The sequence below is a fragment of the Sinohyriopsis cumingii genome, chromosome 9 (assembly GCF_028554795.1).
Source record: "Sinohyriopsis cumingii isolate HCF-2022 chromosome 9, ASM2855479v2, whole genome shotgun sequence".
Lineage (NCBI taxonomy): Eukaryota > Metazoa > Mollusca > Bivalvia > Unionida > Unionidae > Sinohyriopsis > Sinohyriopsis cumingii.
Window position 1 is genome coordinate 32,718,702 of NC_142969.1, and position 17,874 is coordinate 32,736,575.

The window sequence follows — 17,874 nt, forward strand, 5'->3', positions numbered from 1 at the left end:
TCAGAGCTACCGTAAACTCAGATGATAATGACAGAGCAATTGCTATTAGTGATAAATCAATGTTACTTGGATGTGTTGGTGGTCAAAAGAGAGTCGTTGATGCCCCAGTAGAAAACATGTAGACAATTAGATGAACGGTTAATTAATAAAAATGTCATACAGTAACGTTAATGTCACTCTGACACCCGGTCAGGTGAAAAAATTACATTAAAAAAACGCAAACGCATGCGGGACAAAATTAACATTAAAAAATGATCAAATTGCTAGTGGTGTCCCAAACAAGTTATCGCTAACTAAAACTCAACTAAAACATTTCTAAAAAGCGCAGCAAGCATAAACAGGTGCTGCTGCCCCAGCTGTCGCAAAAGCCGCTGCGTTATGAGCTGTTGGAACCGCTGCTGTAATGGCATTAAAGAGAGCAACTGGACGCGGATACAAAAAAAAAAAGGGACGATCCGTTCACGGATACGATATAAGACTTCCAGGAACTCCTTCCTCATGGTACCCAAAGCGCGTCTCACACCGATGTCAAATTTTGATTTACTCGATGCTGATAAACAATTAAATATAAAAAATTTCAGAGGTGCTTTTATGCGACATCAGCTACCGAGCCAACCCCATACCAAAGATACAGGAATTCTCAATCTCGATGACAAAAACGGTCCTGGAACTCATTTGGTTGCTTACGTGATTGATTCACGTGGAATTGCTTATTTTGATTCGCATGGGTTAGCACCGCCAGTTGAATATCTAAAATACATTTATGGATTTCATATTCCAGTTTGGTACTCAACGCTACCAACACAAACACTTTCCAATCCACCAATATGTGGCCGTGAAGCATTAAATGTTCTTGACGCAATATCAAAATTAACCAAACCACCTCACAAAACCGTGCATGAGTATACCACCATTTTAAACAATCCCTAGAGAATAATGGTTGATATTTACGGAAGAGCTCTCACAACAAAGACACAAAAAACAGGATATTGGTTTATCAAAATATGAGACTAAAGATAACGTCGATAATCTTTTAACGCTGTCCAGGATAGACCCAGATGAGGTTGTTATTTTTCAGGATCGATACGGCAAACTAAAATCCAGCAATATCAGATGGAATGACATAATTTGCAGGGTTCTTGGAGCTATAACGTATAACATTCCTGTGTTCACTGACAGCGGTAGGATTAGGGACTCAAGTATATCGTTTGCATCCATCAGAGATGAAATTGCAAAAAGTGTTGTTAATCGCTTAAAAAATACCGGTGACAGAATGACAGGTGAACTCAGCATGAACGGAAACAAATAGTAGTGTTAAAAGATCCAACATCCGACGAAGATGCCGCGACGAAAAGATATGTTGACGTTAACTACAACACCGTAGACGGTAAATTATCCACGCTGCGGGCCGAGTATGATGTTTACGTCAACACGTTTACAAGAGTTCATAGAAACTTTCAAAAAATCGACGAAACCGTAGATAAATTCTTTGGTACTTCGCTCACCGTTAACACAAAACTTTCTGATATCAAGACGAACATTGATACGATTGACGTGAAACTTTCTGATAAGAAAAATACATTAGATGCGATCAAGAAAACACAAGAAGATATACTAAGTGGAATTCCTGATATCATTAACAAAATTAGTCTGATTAAAATCCCACCTGGAACAACTCCCGGGCATATTACCAACATCGTATACACGGTATCATCCAGATTTGCAACATGGTCAAAACAAAAAAATACTATCAAATATACAGCAGCAGATACTAGTGTATATAGACTGTCTGTATTCAGTGCTGCAAAATTTGAGATATTTACAACATATCCTTGGAGGCATTCCACCGACAAGTTTTCAGGGGTTGTAACTATCATATTGAATAGCGGAACCGAAGAAACATTTATACTGGAAGCAGCTGATACGAAATTAACCGCAACATCCTACTTTTGGTGTCTGGAATGTGTAGCTGAAACACCTCAATTGGTTACTGCGTAAAATAATAATGGCGTTAACAAAAACAGAGTCAACAACAACATTAGATGCTCAACAATATAGATACGATTAAGTGCGCGAGTGGCAATCAGATTAAAAAAAATACTGTCAGCGCGTACACAACAAAAGCAGAGAAACACAAACGGCGAGCGGTCATTCTTGACGTTGCAGTATACTCGGTATCCGCGTTAGTTGCATCCAGCGGAGTAGTATTATCAGCGCTAACCCCGGTAACAACCGCAATTCGCAATAACAATTACAGCATCAACATCAGCGGCGATCGCTGAGGTTTTTAATATCATTGCGAAAAAATATCAGCTTGCACGAGTACGAAATTACAGATATATATTACACGATTCAACACGGCCACAGCAGCGTATTATAAATTATTGTCGATGATATCATCAAGCCTCAACGATGAAAAAAATATTAGAATCTGAATTCGCGCTGATGGTTATGATATACGAAGACTACAAGCAGTCTGAGTCCCACTATTTGAAAACAACGAAAATGAATAATGACGGAATTACTTCAGCAGATAACCGAAAATACAAGCCGCGCGAAAACCTCAATGATAACAGTAAGCTCAACCAAACCAGAATTCAGTATTAATTTTCCAACTGGGATTCCGGTAAGTGAAATTGTGTTAGCACAATTAAAAGTATACCACAGTTGGCCAAATAACAGCTCAAAATCATTTGGTGAATTGCCAGCGAATAATTATTTTGTGTTTGCAAACAAAAATAAACCAGACGGTACACCCGACTGGAACGTCATTGGGATACCAACCGGGTATTATCAAATTAAAGAAATCATTGAGGAATTCAGCGTCGAATAAAATCGTCACAAGAAAATAATCCAAAATAGCAATAACCGCTCATGAACCAACGCTGTCTTCTGCGATCGAAATAAACTCACCCGACTACGCCGTGGATATATATCAATCTTCGATCAGAACAGTGTTAGGATGGCCTGAAGTTTCTCCACCTGAGAAACAATACCACCAGAACCTGAAAAGTCTGATTATATTACAGATGCACAATCATGCCACGAAATTAAACCATCATACAAAGATTGTTTACTCGGTATAAAAAATGCGACGTTGGGTAGTGAGTTTAACTTCTCCAGTTAGAACCGTATGTGGTGGCATTTTATTTATGAACGAGTTCCCATGGGAGGAACCAGATCTATTTTTATTGACCCAGATGAGATTATTGAATATTTTAAAGAAATTTATCGGGAATATAAAAAATACCAAGAGCAACTACGACAAAATTTCCAATAAAATCTTTTTTATATGTCTGGTTCACGCAGCGAAATTATTAAAGAAATTGCAATATTAAATCAGCTTGTATCCGACACGGAATATATTAACCAGCGAGTAATTCAAGGAACAATCGATCATGTTGACGACGATATAAACAAATCTAAACAAGAGTTTTTAGATAAGTGTAAGATAACAGAAGCACATCTACCGAATTTTAAATTTTCCAGGTATAGTGTTCCCGAACTAAAAAAATCAGTCAATGATATTATTGACAAACATTTTCCTGAAATACTTGCACGATAAAGAAAAACACTGCCGGAGCCAACTATCCTCCGATACGATAATAACCCACAAGGTGAAGGCCGCCATGTATCTCCGGAAATCGTAAATATAACCTCCGTGGTCGCGGTCAATCCTGTGTGTGATGTCATCGATGGCAGTTATAGCACGGACACAACAATATCAAATCAAGCCCAGCAAGGATTTGTTCTTTATTCATTCACACCATAAGGACCACCAGGATTTCTGATTGTGCAAGAGCCGATCAATCAGGTCTATCTACGATGTCATAATCGTCTGTTATCAAGAATAAATTTTAAACTAACAGACCAATCCGACCACTTACTGGATTTGAGGAAAGGGATAGTTAATATTAATTTATTTGTAGGATCTTAAGATCTCATCGTTAAGATCTCATCGTTAAGATCTCATCTTAAAGATCTCATCGCAAAGATTTTCAATCTTCAAATCTATGGTTTTCAAAGATTTACAATCGAATTTTTAAAAAAAGCACTAAAAATAATAATTCTAAAGTCAACGATGTTTATTGACAAAAATCCTTCAGATTTCAGTAACAAAAATAAAATTTCTGACAGATTTCATTTTTTTTATTTTTCACTGAATTCAGACTGATTTGTTAATTCTGAAGGATATTTAGGTAGTTAAAATCATGCAAATCGGCGGATTTCACAACGTTGAAGAGTATTTAGGTAGTTAAACCATGCGAATCGACTGATTTGTTAATTTTGAATGGGTAATTACTGGTTAAAATAATGCAAATCTAACATTTCAGTGGGGGAAAATATAATATTTTACTGAAATCTGTCAGAAATTTATTTTTTACTGACATACTACTTTCACTTTTATTTCCACGACCTTGATTTATAACTTAAGTTATTCAAATTGACGTGATGAGAGATGTACATGAAATGCATTTTGGGCTTGCTGGCGCCCCCAATTATATAGAAAAATTCTACTATCGGTACAGTCGACAATATGCCCGTTACGAGATTCGAACCACTGACTTCAGAATGAGAATGAGCAATGCTACCAATGCGCCACGTTCCAACCTACTAGTATAGGATTGAAAAATTATAATATAGTTAATCGTTAACGAATTATAGAGTTAACAGTTAACATTTCTCAGTTGGATCATAAAATACAGACCAAACGAATGTAATAAAACAAGAACATTGTCTATGAAAAAATATTATTTATCCCAATAATCAATTATACACCTGTACGTGTTAACAATCCTTTGATATCATCCATGATAAAATCGACGGGAAGTAATGGGAGATATTTACTTCCGTGTTATAATCCGTACATGCAGCACGGTGTTGTAGTGTGTATACAATAGACGGTTCGCCACACACACACAAAATAATAGATGCGGAATTTAGTTCTACTTTTTCTGGATAATATATTACCTGTAAAAGGTAATGACGTATGTTGCGCAATCTCAAGGGAGGTAATTCCATCATTGACTTTTACACAGTCGCTGCAGAGTTATCTCCGTTATCTGTGTCTACATAGCAAAACATAATCCAGCTTCCAAACCGGTATGAAAAGGCTGATTTGTATATTTTTTGTACTGAAGGCACACAGATACCAAACTATTTGCAAGCCGCGTACATTGACTGAAACATCACCTCTTTATCGGTATCTACATTTAAAAATTGAATCGATCTTCCCAAAGCTCTTAAACCGACCAATACCCCTCGTGCAGAATTCTCACTTTGTGTAATTACCTGAAGATTGTGTAAAGAATTATCGAGCTTGTCGTTGTTGATGTGATTGATCACAAGACCATCTTTGATCTCTCCAGAGAAACATTTGAACACAAACCTGTGATTGTGGTACTTCTTTTTTCCAACAGTAAATCTAAGATGATCAGCATTACTAACAACACCAACTAGTTTTTTCAACCTATAATTTCTGACGACGCCGTCACGAGACGCTTCATAATTCTTAGTAATAGGATGTCTGAGAAATTCTTTTTGCTGCTTTTATAATATAATGTATTTGTCTAAATTATAGTTTATCTGAAAACCTATTTAGATAATCTTCTACACACTTTATCACTCTGCCCCTGACAGGGTCATTATTATTTTTTTATCATAATAAGGTTTTAACTCTCTATAACGTTTACCACTACAACGCGCACACAGTTGTGTTTGTCCTCGTACTCCAACGCCACATCGTAAGCAGGGTTTTGGACCTAAAATACCATTACGAACACATTGTGAATGTTGCCCGCATAACACGTTTACACATGATTTGCCACATAGAATTACAGATCCTATAATAAACCATTTGCATTGATTCATTATATATCATATTTTTTATTTAAATACTTGTCTGAAATATAGCATGGAAGAGTTTGAGAGATTATCTGCAATCAAGCCTTGGAAAAACTTCCAGATTCGATCTTGACAGACTAACCCCTGACTCTGACTGATCTTGTTAATATTATCAGAGATGCCAAAAAAGAATTTCGTGATGATGGAGCATCTCACACATGGTTGACATTTTAAATTATACGCGACACCAACAGTGTTGATGAAGTCAACGTCAACGACGTCATTGATGCCACATCGAACGATACACGGGCGAAAACGATTATCGATTACCTCTTTGATAATCAGAAATATCTTTTCAGGGTCAAGTTTATTGTGCGTGCGGATGATGATACGTGGATTATCCGTCACAAACGTGACCCAGTCCTTGTTAATGGAAAAACCGTTATATTAAGTAAAGGTTCCAAGCCAGGAGCGCTGAGTGGGATTGACAGACCATATTACGCTCGAGCGTATCCTGTGACCGCGGTTGTTTATGGAATTTATCAACTAAATGATAGACCTAACATTAATAATCTTGCCCCGATGAGATTCTCAAAGCTGAATTGTGTAGCCGAGCGAGTAACAGACCATTTTAAAAATGCGAAGTGTGGAAACGGTTTAACTGATTTGCGACGTGAAAAAATAGCCAAGTGGGCTGAACAGGTCAAGGATACCGGAGCTACAATAAATGATGTCGCTGAGTTATCAAGTAAATTAAAATTTCCAATAACTGTAAAAATGTTAACGGAAGAGGTTTTATATGGATCAGCGAATAAAAGAAAAGGGACACCAATTGAAATTATTGATCATAATGCTCACACACGGACCAGCGCAGTAACAATAATTCCATGATCTCGTGTTGTGAGATTTTACTCCCCAGAAAATTCTGGGGGAAATATGTTCGATGCTATCAACCAGATAAGTAAAAACGATCCTGTGTCAGTGTGGTTGTTTATGAGTTCCGAAGATGGCCAGTATGATCAATTTGTAAGACCTAACGGTGAAATATATCGTAAAGAATCTCTCCACAAGGAAACGAAAAATCTTGCGCTGAAGTTTTGTGGAGAAAATATTGATTTTTTACTAACTAATTGTTTTATGGTACCGTCAGTTGCAGTTCACTTTACCCGAGAAAAACATTCGTGTAAGCCATCACGATTTCAACTCCTCGAGGATGTACAATTAAGTTGTGAATACGGACACGGCGGATTGTGGAATACCAAATATAACCACAAGGATGTCATTTCGGTAGATATGGTTGCGTGTTATCCAGGAAGTTTTCTCGGAATGTGTGAGTGTAGCGAGTACTTTAAAAGATTTGGACACCCCACAAACGAGATGACAAGAGTGGCCATTAATGGGTCATTACCCGATTTTGACCTGACCGGATTTGCTCATGTAGTATCATTCGAATTCGCTAGGGATCTTCATCCTATTTGTTATGTTTGGTTTGGTAGACACTTTTCAGAAAAATGTTGGGCACCAATAGTGCTGTTACGATATATGCTTGATTGTAAAATATTAATGTCGTTGGTTGTAGGTGAAGAAATTATATCGTATCGGAAGCAGACCGAAGTTTGGTTACCAACCCGTCCGAGTTCAGAAGATAATGATAAAACCGCAAAAGATTTCGGCAGAAAATTATTGGTAAATTTACCCAGGGATAAGCATATGATCAAAAACGACATTATGCACGATTCATTTTAGATGATGCTGAATATGATTTAAAATTGCCGATGCAACAGCTAGAAATATATTTGTAAGCCGAGAAAGTGCCTATTTATCCGACGGAACAAAGTTGGGTACAATTGTTAGTTACATTGATGGAGAGTCACCTCCGTATGCTCATTTAAGATCTTCAATGCTCGCTTATGTTTCGATAAATTTATTATCGACGATAAACAGATTCCCTGGCATTGCAGTCAGAGTTGCAACGGATTCGTTTTATATCGATAAGAAATATGCAACTTTGGTAACTGGTTTTACAAACACTGATGCATCATGGGGTTCGTGGAGGATAAAAGAAGATTTTTTTGTAATTATTCCGAATCTGCAGATGTTACGATTAAAGATATTTATTACAAAAATAATCAGATATCGGAAATGTCGAGTGCGGCATTTGTGTATGATCCAGTATCCAGACACAAGACGGTTTATTTGAACGAGCCGGGGGGTTTTGGTAAGACAGCTCGGGTGATCGAATTATTTTGACAGAATTCAGATATGATTGTGCTAACACCAACACACAGACTTGGATCTTGAAGGTCTTGTTATTGCTACACCTCCTGAATGGATTGCTGTATCAACACGAGTTTTTCACGAAAAGACTTGTTATGATGTCTAGTTGGTCCAAAATGAAAATGGTGCCAGTTGTTTATCCATTATGTCTGCCGTGATGGCTGTTGTGAAATTCTTGTTGTTGCTACTCCACCTGAATGGATGATCATTATGACATGGGGTTTTGACCAACATACTTCTAATGATGTTTACTTTGCCCTAAACGAAACTCGTGCCAATCCTATTATCGCTGAAGAATATCAGAAATGGTTTCAACACTCTGTAGTTAAAAGGAAGAAAGGGTCTTATTTTTAATTCCCGGAAATTCTTTTCACCAAGGAGAGCATCAGTTACTTGAAGGCACTCTTGTCTAAGCAAACTTTTTTGAGTATTATATCTTATACAATATAAACATTTCAGAATAAGTTTTGAGATGTTGTTCAATGATCATACAAATCATTTGACTTCCAGAGTTTATCTGTGTAAAAGCATGATTCTGTTGAAAAACAATGCATTGCTTTTGATTATTTGTGGACACTTGACCTTAACCCCAGATGGCAGGAAGTTTATGTTGACCCAGTTTACAGACTTGACTACCCAACGTTCATCAGCTGTATTTTTAATGCAGTTTTCTTCACACCAATCTCAAGTTTTGTGTGAACGTTTTATGGCACTTTGGATTGCCCTAAGTATTACTTTCATAGGTTGCTCCATACATCAAGTTTACTTTGGTTTTGTGGGGTTTAATGACAGTTTTTTCGCATATGATCGGCTGTACATGGCGGCCATATATTTGGTGGTGGAAGAACCACTGACCTATGGGAAGGCACTGACAAGCTTTCTCACATACCCACGTTGGTGAAGCCGAAACTTAAACCCAAGAGAACTGAGGTGATATGTGAGTGATCTGTAAGGGCGAGTGCCTTAGGCCACCCAGGACCTCCGGCTTCTTACATCAATGTCTGAGCCATCTATAACTTGTCATATAAGTAGTAAGAACTTGCTGTTCACTTGACATGAGGTAAATAATGTTTGACATAAATTGTCTCTTAGTTTTACACTTTCTGTACAGGAGGTCTTCCAAAGGTATACGAGGTTGTCATGGAATCTGTCCATGTACCCCTTCTCCATGTGGAAAGGAACTCCTCCCTCACTGAGTCTGTCAAGCCTGCCTTTGTGGATAGGTTAACCAAAAGTTGGCTGGTGGTGGGCACTAGCATCACATTTGAGTGTTGTGTTGTTGGACAGCCAATTCCAGAAGTGTACTGGACTTAGGGCGACAATCTCATCAAGCCAGACTCAAGGTGTGTATTTCTTTCAAAACATTCCTTGTCTTTTTCTGAAGAGACTTCTTAGCCATTTATAGTGAGATTTAACAATTGGGGCAGTTGAGCAGATTCAGAGACCAACACATCAAGTAATAAGTACACATTATGAGAGGAAAGTGAATAAAAATGACTTGTATAAAAACGTTTGCCTGCATTCTAAAATTGAGTTTTATTTCCTCGTTTTTGAAAGACAAGTTGGGAGATCACTGGATGTTTGCATTTTGGTGTGTACATTTTCACAGCTGTATGACTGAACTTGAGAGGATCCTGTTTTAGTGGACACCTCTGTATACAGAAAAGATAAGAGGGCATAATTTATCATCAAACAAAAGGATATCACAATGCCAACACAGTTATTAATTATCTACTCTAAAATGCTAACATTGCAAATTTGTATGCCCTCTCTCTCACTCTCGCATTTCATCTACCAATCCTTGACAAATGAGATGCTTAAATTCAACTTTAAGTTTTAGAACATTTAAAAGTAACTAAACTAGTTTATTATAATTGAACAAAATCTTCTGGAGAGTTGCTAGCAAGTTGACTGATTGATTTTTAACACGTATTTACTTCACCCCTATTCAACTTTTCCTTAGAAATTTTATATACATAATTAATAATTAAGGCATCATATCATAATCAGAGATGCCTAATGAATGGCAAAATAACTTACCATGTCATTATGGATGTCATATCCAACTTGCTTTAAATTATGATGTTAGAGTTATCTCCTGTTTTTATACTCAAAAACAATGACAGAAAACATGTTTTTCATTCTCTTCTTTGCTTGTACAAAATAATACTATCTAGCAGCCCTTGAGGTGTTTAGTAATGACCAGTTTCGATTTGTAGAGAATGAGCACGAATTCTGTTTGTTTTTAATTTCTAGAAACTATTTCTTTTTCTAAGTCTATTAATAGGTATCTCAAATTCAAAACTGGTATTGATTTTGCTATAAACGATAGTTTGACTTTTTGTATATTGAGACTATTATTTATAATGTTTTTCCATCATACATCATATCTTTGTACACGTTTTTGCCTTAAAATATGCATCAGTTTATCTTTTGAGAGGGGTCTTGAGTGACCAAGTGGTCTAAAGCGCTTTCCATTGCGGATCACCGCCATCTCACCTCTGTCTGCGTGGGTTCGAGTCTAGGATTTGGCCAATGTGGGTATGTGAGAAAGCTTGCCAGTAGCTTCTTGTGGGTCGGTGGTTCTTCCCGGGGTTTTCCCAGCTTCTTCCTCCACCATTAATATTGGCCGCCACGCATAGCCTATCGTGTGCTGAAAATTGGCGTTAAACCCCACAACAACAACAACAACAACATGTTTTGAGAATATAATAGAGTTTTCCAAAATAGGTCCAAATCCAAAATATTTGAATGTATTTTTGAGAGTGTTGAACCATAAAGAAGTGTCACTGCTTGTTTTTTCTTGTAAACATTTATATGTAGTGGAGTCCTGGGAGAACTCTAACAGATGTAACCATTTTATTGTTTGTCTAATGATGTATTCGTCTGGTGAGTTATTCCACCAATCCATCTCTTGTGACCAAGTTATTGCATAATTTACCAAGTTTTATAAATATTTTTTAAATCTCTTTAAAGTTATGATTATAGGGTTCATAGAGCCAAAGTGTAAAGTGAAAACCTTCGGTTTGCCTAATTTGCCAAAAGTATCTGGCGCTTACTGCTCAGATCCAAGGGGCAACATTTTGTGCATCCTCTTTCATGTTGAAGCTTGTGATTTTGCCAGAAGACATTTAAATAACTCGGATCTGTTTCCTTACAAGGCGCCTGTCTGGCTTTTTTCTTTGGTTTGCTGGTGGATGTATCTTTACGATTGTAAATAGACAACCTATGTGCTGATTTAGATATTATTTCCTGACTAGGGAGATTGCTTTGAAAAAGTATTGGTGTTGCCATGTTCTTTGTTTTTGTTAATGGCATAATATAAAATTAAGAAACATGATGTATCTGGATTATGTATTACAACAGATATTTCCCATTTAATTTGCAGTCTAAAATTTTAAATGATGTAAAAGCATAACAGTTTAGCATAAAATGTTCTGCATCTCTAAAAGCATCAGATAATGATGGAGTTCAGCTTTCACGTATAATGTCTTTGAGTTTAGTTGTTTGAAAAGTTTCAGACCGTAATTTAGAAAATTCTCATGCCCAGTTGTTGGTAACAAATTGAATTAAGGAAGCAATGTTGGCCTTGTGTGTTACACAGAAGTGTAATTGCTGCTGATAACAGCTTGTCTTAACATTTCACTATTCAACTTTCATAGTTAAGTGTTGTGTATAAAATGGAAAAATATGTGATCACTGAATCCACACGACTGATGGATGTAGATATTTGATCATTTTTCAGTCAAACAAAATAATTGTCTCAGTCTCTATATTTTTTAAAGTGTTATTTTCAAAGTTTATTTCATAAACAATAAATCCACTTTATTGCTACGATTAAACAAAATGATCATTGTTTAATAGTATCTGGTAGATCAAAGAATTACACTTGTTATATACACTATTCACACTTGAAGGCGTTGCCATTTTCAGACATAAGTTGACATTTGATGAGAACACTGGCCGCTGTACTCTGATCATTTCCCACTGTCAGCCGGTTGATGCTGGGGCATACACCTGCCATTCCATCAACTCTGTTGGTGAAGCGAGCACATCAGCAGCACTACTTCCTGCTGAAAGTGTGTGTATTATTATTATTATTATTATTCTTTTTTCTCCAGATACAGTGCAAATTCTAAACTCATTTTGGGAATGCAAAGACCTAGATGATTTAATTTGGGTTATACACAATCTGCAAAGTTGGTAAATGAATATAAAGCTCAAATACTGCAAATCACAATTTGTTAGTAACATTAAATGTTGACAAATCTTCAATTTTAGCAATTTTGGGACATGACATTTAAACAAGTCACCAGTAGGCAAAGGTTTACAAAATTTATGGCATAGGTTTATCCAACATAATAAAAAGCAGCATTTTATTCCAGATAAATGCAGTTCTATTATGTATCTTGCAAAGTTAGACTTGCTTATTGTAAAATGGAGTATAATGAAATGAATACAATGTCAGTATCACATCTTAAAGTCCTTTGTTGCATTCTCTGGTAAGATTCTCAACTCAGAAGTTGATCTTCTAAATTCCAGGAAAAGAATCACCTCCTGCTCTACCCCTACCCATTTTATGCACCAGTGCCCCACATCTGGAGGAACCTTCTACATTTCCACTTTCTGAACCTGTCCAAGAGTCGCAGCAGCTAGACTTGCTGCCACTGTGTGTGGAGAAGGACTTGTTCATCCCAATCTCAGAGAAAATCCTGGAGAGGAATGTGGCAGTTGGGATGGCTCAACCAGAGGAGGAAGAAATGCAGCCAGTTGACAAGGAAGCAAAAGTAGTGAATAGAATATACGCTATGTCGCTTTAAATAAGAATGTATCTTGGAACTCGTTGATTTCATCATTTGCTTGTATTGAAGAGGTAGTGATAATCCAGGTATTATAAGTTATAGAGAATGTTGTTACTTGTGTTAATTGCATGTATTATTTAAAGTGCTATCTCACTATATGGCAAATGAAGTTATAAATCAAATACTTTTGCATGTTAATAACAGTAAGATTATAATGACGGTATAGTCAACAATTTCTTGTAGAAAGTTGCATATACCATTTGGATTTCCCAATATTTTAAAGCGAGTTATTTGTATTGGGACCTGCATAATCAGATTTTGATTAAAAAGCCAACTTTCTTTTTCCTTTCTTCTGAAGCATTTTAGACGCATTGTGAATTTATTTCCTTGAAGATTTATTTGACTACAAAATGCAGAAATAAAGAAAATCTTTAAAGCTAGCAAGATACTTATAACTCATTCTATAGGAATAAGTAAACTGATTTCGTTTTGCATGTTGATAAAGCAAAAAACTTGTATTGCTGAGTTTTGTCGTTTCATTTTTCGAGGAGTTTTTAGTGCCGGAGGTACAGAATTTGAACGTGATGGGGAAATTCTCCAGTGACAGTGAGACCTTGCAGTATGAATTGGAGATAGATAGACTGAGCAACAATCAGAGGTTGCCACCACAGTTTGAGCAGCTGATTGAAAACACTCTGTTTACTGGAAACATCACAGGGGTGGGAGACATTCAGGCTGCAGAAGACAGAGGTTACATAACTGGGAGTGAAGACGAGTCAGGGAGTGAGATGTCTGCTGTCTTTCCCATTCTTGGTAAGTTTTATAAAGAATGCTAATTAATTTACTTTACTGATGCAAATTTAACTTTAAAGCATACTTTTCATGATGAAGTGACTATGTCATATTGGCATGGTGAAGATGGTCATCACAATCCCTGTTATGAGTAACCATTCTGTTTTTAAAGGATCAGCATCGTGGAGATATGTATTTTGTTCAGAGTATTGTATTTAGTGAAAATCCGCACAATGTCTATACTACAATGATGAGAGATCTTCTCCTTTTGCTGTTATTGTAGCACAACTGGTATTGCCCTAAATCATCTGTCATTGGACTTAAAATACATAATGATCAGTGTGAATGAGTTCTTTCTCTTTTACTCTTATCAAGTTTTTATTTTCTTCTGGATGACGAGGCTCTAAAAATGTTTACCAAGTCATCTTTTTTTAAAGTTCATTTCTGGAGAATCATTTTCCTGTGAACTTGTAGTGAATATTTTCAAGTAACCTTGGTTGTTTTATAAAGCAGGAATTTTACTTATGGATTATGAATGGTTATGATATTTAAGAAATAAAACTGTTTTTAATCTAGATACATATCCGACTTGTTTGAACTAGTGAAGATTGAGCAGGACTAATACATTTCTGGCTACATTGAAATTTTGTTAAATTCTAGGCCTGTACTGTACTTGTGACGTAAGAACATGTATCAGCATCATCAAAAGTCAGCAGTTGTATCAAATGATGTTGGTCATAAAAGTGCTCAATTGTTTCTTTTTTAACAGACGTAGAAGTACTGACGACAAACACATTGCTGATGAGTTCTGAAAACAGCAGTAACAAGATAACGCATGTTTTAAAATCTGAGGCAGACAGCAGCAACAGCCCAGTCACAATTCATTTCTGGTATGCAACTCCATCCGTCAAAGACCAGAGGAGCTAATGTAGTGGCATGCCATCCTTAACCATCAAGACAGTTGTTTTGAAATTGCTCCTTCTCTTAAAGTAGCTTTGATGGAGGATCGTCATAAAGTTGTTCATGTTCTGTTATCTGAGGTCTGCTTGCTTCTGTATGAAAATTATTTTGATATTCAGCATGACTGTCATGGTAGCCAGTTTGACAATTTTATTATCTCCAGTTTTCCTGGATAGGAAGTCGTTCATATTAAAATACCATTATAATGAAAACACCCCAAGTATAATCACATTGTCTTAAATGGCCAAAACATGAAATCTGGTCACTTTTTTATACCAATTTACTGGGCATGGTAAAATTCATTGTCCTTTAAATATAACTTTGGATCTACAGTGAAACCTGCTTTAAATGAGTCAAGGGACATAACCAAGGTTGTCTTTTATACAAAAGACCAGTACTAAATATGTTTTACAGCTCACACTGTTAAAAATGAGTGTAGAATAAAATGCAATAAGTATGGGTTCTTAGGGATAACAGGATTCCTTCTGAACACATTTACTGCACTATCACATTCAGTAAAAATGAAAATACCATACTGAAAATGTTACAATCTAGTGGCAGCGGAACTTAATAATAAAATACATAATAACTTGCCTTAGAACTTTAAATCTGTGTCATAAACATATAAAATTAAAACTAAGATTACAAAAATTCATTTTAACACAGCGTAATCTAAAGGTCAAAGATTAGCATGACATTATTTGACCCCAACACCTGGTTGTAACTTTACAGCTGGGTCATCATTTTGTTTAGTTTTCATTTATATAGTAGGTTTGTTTTTTGGATGTTTTTATTTATATTTAGTTTTGTTAATATTTATTTATTTTACCAGTTTTGTCTAATTCCTTTACTGACAGGTTTTGGGATTGAGGTGGTGTTGTCTGCCATTTTCATTTGTGTCACATCAAACATGCTTTTCATTTACAGTATCAAACCACTCATATAACCAAGAGTAACCCATTGATGTATTGTTAAATTAAAATGCCCCTCGCAGCAGCCATGTACAAAAACTAAATTTAATATCTCTCCGATTTTGCTGATGATTTTCAGATTATACGTGTAATTATTTTTGTATATTATAATGGAATTTCGTGGGCTGAGCCTTATTTCTTTATTTTACTCCTCTTATTGGAAAAATGATGCTTGCAAATGAGTGCTTGGAATTAGTCTGCAAGCAACTAAGTTTCAATTTTATTTGATCATAAAGACAACACCAGGGTTGGGGATGATGTGTCGATGATATCGAAATTCTTAATGGCTCCAAAGGGCCATTTTTTCTTCCTTAAAGTTAGCTGAGTTTGTTAAATGCTAGAGAGTGTTCCTGATCAAATTTTGGTCAGCAGACTTAAATTATTAAGATCTTGGATGAGTACAGTTATGATCAATATCCATGGATGCTAACGAGGAGATCTTGCGTTGGATTGCTTGAACTTGATACCACTCTGGAGGCCCCATTTCTAATCTAATTTTGATCAGACTTAGTCATTAGGCTTAAATGTTTAAGATCATGGATGAGTATATTTATTAGCAAGTTCCATGCATATTACTGAGGTGATTTTCCATCAGGCTGGTTGAGATCATCAAAACTTAAGGGACTGAATTTTTGATAATTTGATCAGACTTGGTAAATAGGCTTGCATCATCTAGATATATAATACTTATTATTACGAGCCAGTTCTGGGCATATTAATAAGGTGATCTTGCATATAATTGGCTAAGCATTTTACCATTGGAGAGACTCTCTCTCAACAAGGTTTAAATCATACTTGGTAAATAGGCTAGTATCAAGATGTTGGATAATTTTTATTATGAGTAAGACCTATGCATATTTATGCAGTAATCTGGCATCTGATGTGGAGATGTTTTTATCACTCTAGAGATGGTATTTTTGTAGGATTTTGATCAAACTTGGTAAATAGGGCTATATGATCAAAAGTTTGGTTGAGTATGATTATGAATTTACTGTTCATAGTACTCCTCTTTTGACATATTTAAAGTTCAACCCAGAAACTTAGGATAGGATATTCTTCCAGAACTCATCATCACATGAAAAATGTGGAAGCAAAATTTAAAGCATTTTCAGCACTACTAGTCATAGACAGGACCAGAAAAGCATATGTGATGGTCTTTCATCCATTGATCCATTAGCACAAATGTGTTATTGCTACTCCTCCTATGGCTGCCACTATGGCTGCCTTGACAATCTTGTCACTACTCCCCCTAAATCGATAATCATTATGACATGGAGTTTTCACCCAAAAAAACTTCTAAAGATGTCTGCTTTGTCATCAATGAAAATTGTGCCAACCTGACATCCAATATGTCCACCAAAGCAGTTAATTTGAAAATCTTGTTATCGCTGAAGACTATCAAGAGGTGGTTTCAGTGCTCAGCAGTTAAATGGAAGAAATGGTCTTAAATTTCTGGAAATTCTTTTCACCCTTATATATATATATATATATATATATATATATATATATATATATATATATATATATATATATATATATATATATATATATATATATATATATATATATATATATATATATATATAATTTGTTAAATATGGAGGGAGTGACAGGAATATTGTCCTTGTATACCATAGTTTCATTTCAAAGCAATTTTGTTTTATATGATTGTAATTTTATTTTCTTCATGTACCTTGGTAAATTATTGTTTTATTTCAGAAACGTTTGCTGCAGATGAGACATTTAACTTGCCATCATAATGTAATACTTTCCGGTTTTGTTGTACATATAATACTCCAAAAATGTTTGCTTCTCTCTAAATATTGTAAAATTTCTTTCTGGTTCTTTTTTCTGATGACCTGTATTTTGTCTGAATTCACACATTTTAACATATACATCACACTTTTATGATGATAGCCTTGTCTCTTGAACTAGTTAGAATATTCTTACTCTGATAAATTTGTGTAATACTTTATGAACAACAAAAGGATTATACTTTGCTTTCAACAACATCCAGTGTTCCAATAAGCCAAAATGTATAGTAATGTTGCTTTTCGTTTTCAGATTTGCAAATGGATAAGGCAGGATGTAAGGAGAAAGACTGTCAGATCACTTGTAAAATACTCAGTGAACAAAGTGTGAATAAGAGTAACACAACAAACAAAATACATGCTTGTTCTTATTGTGGAAAGTTGCAGAAAAAAATATCCAGGCATCTGAAAGAACAG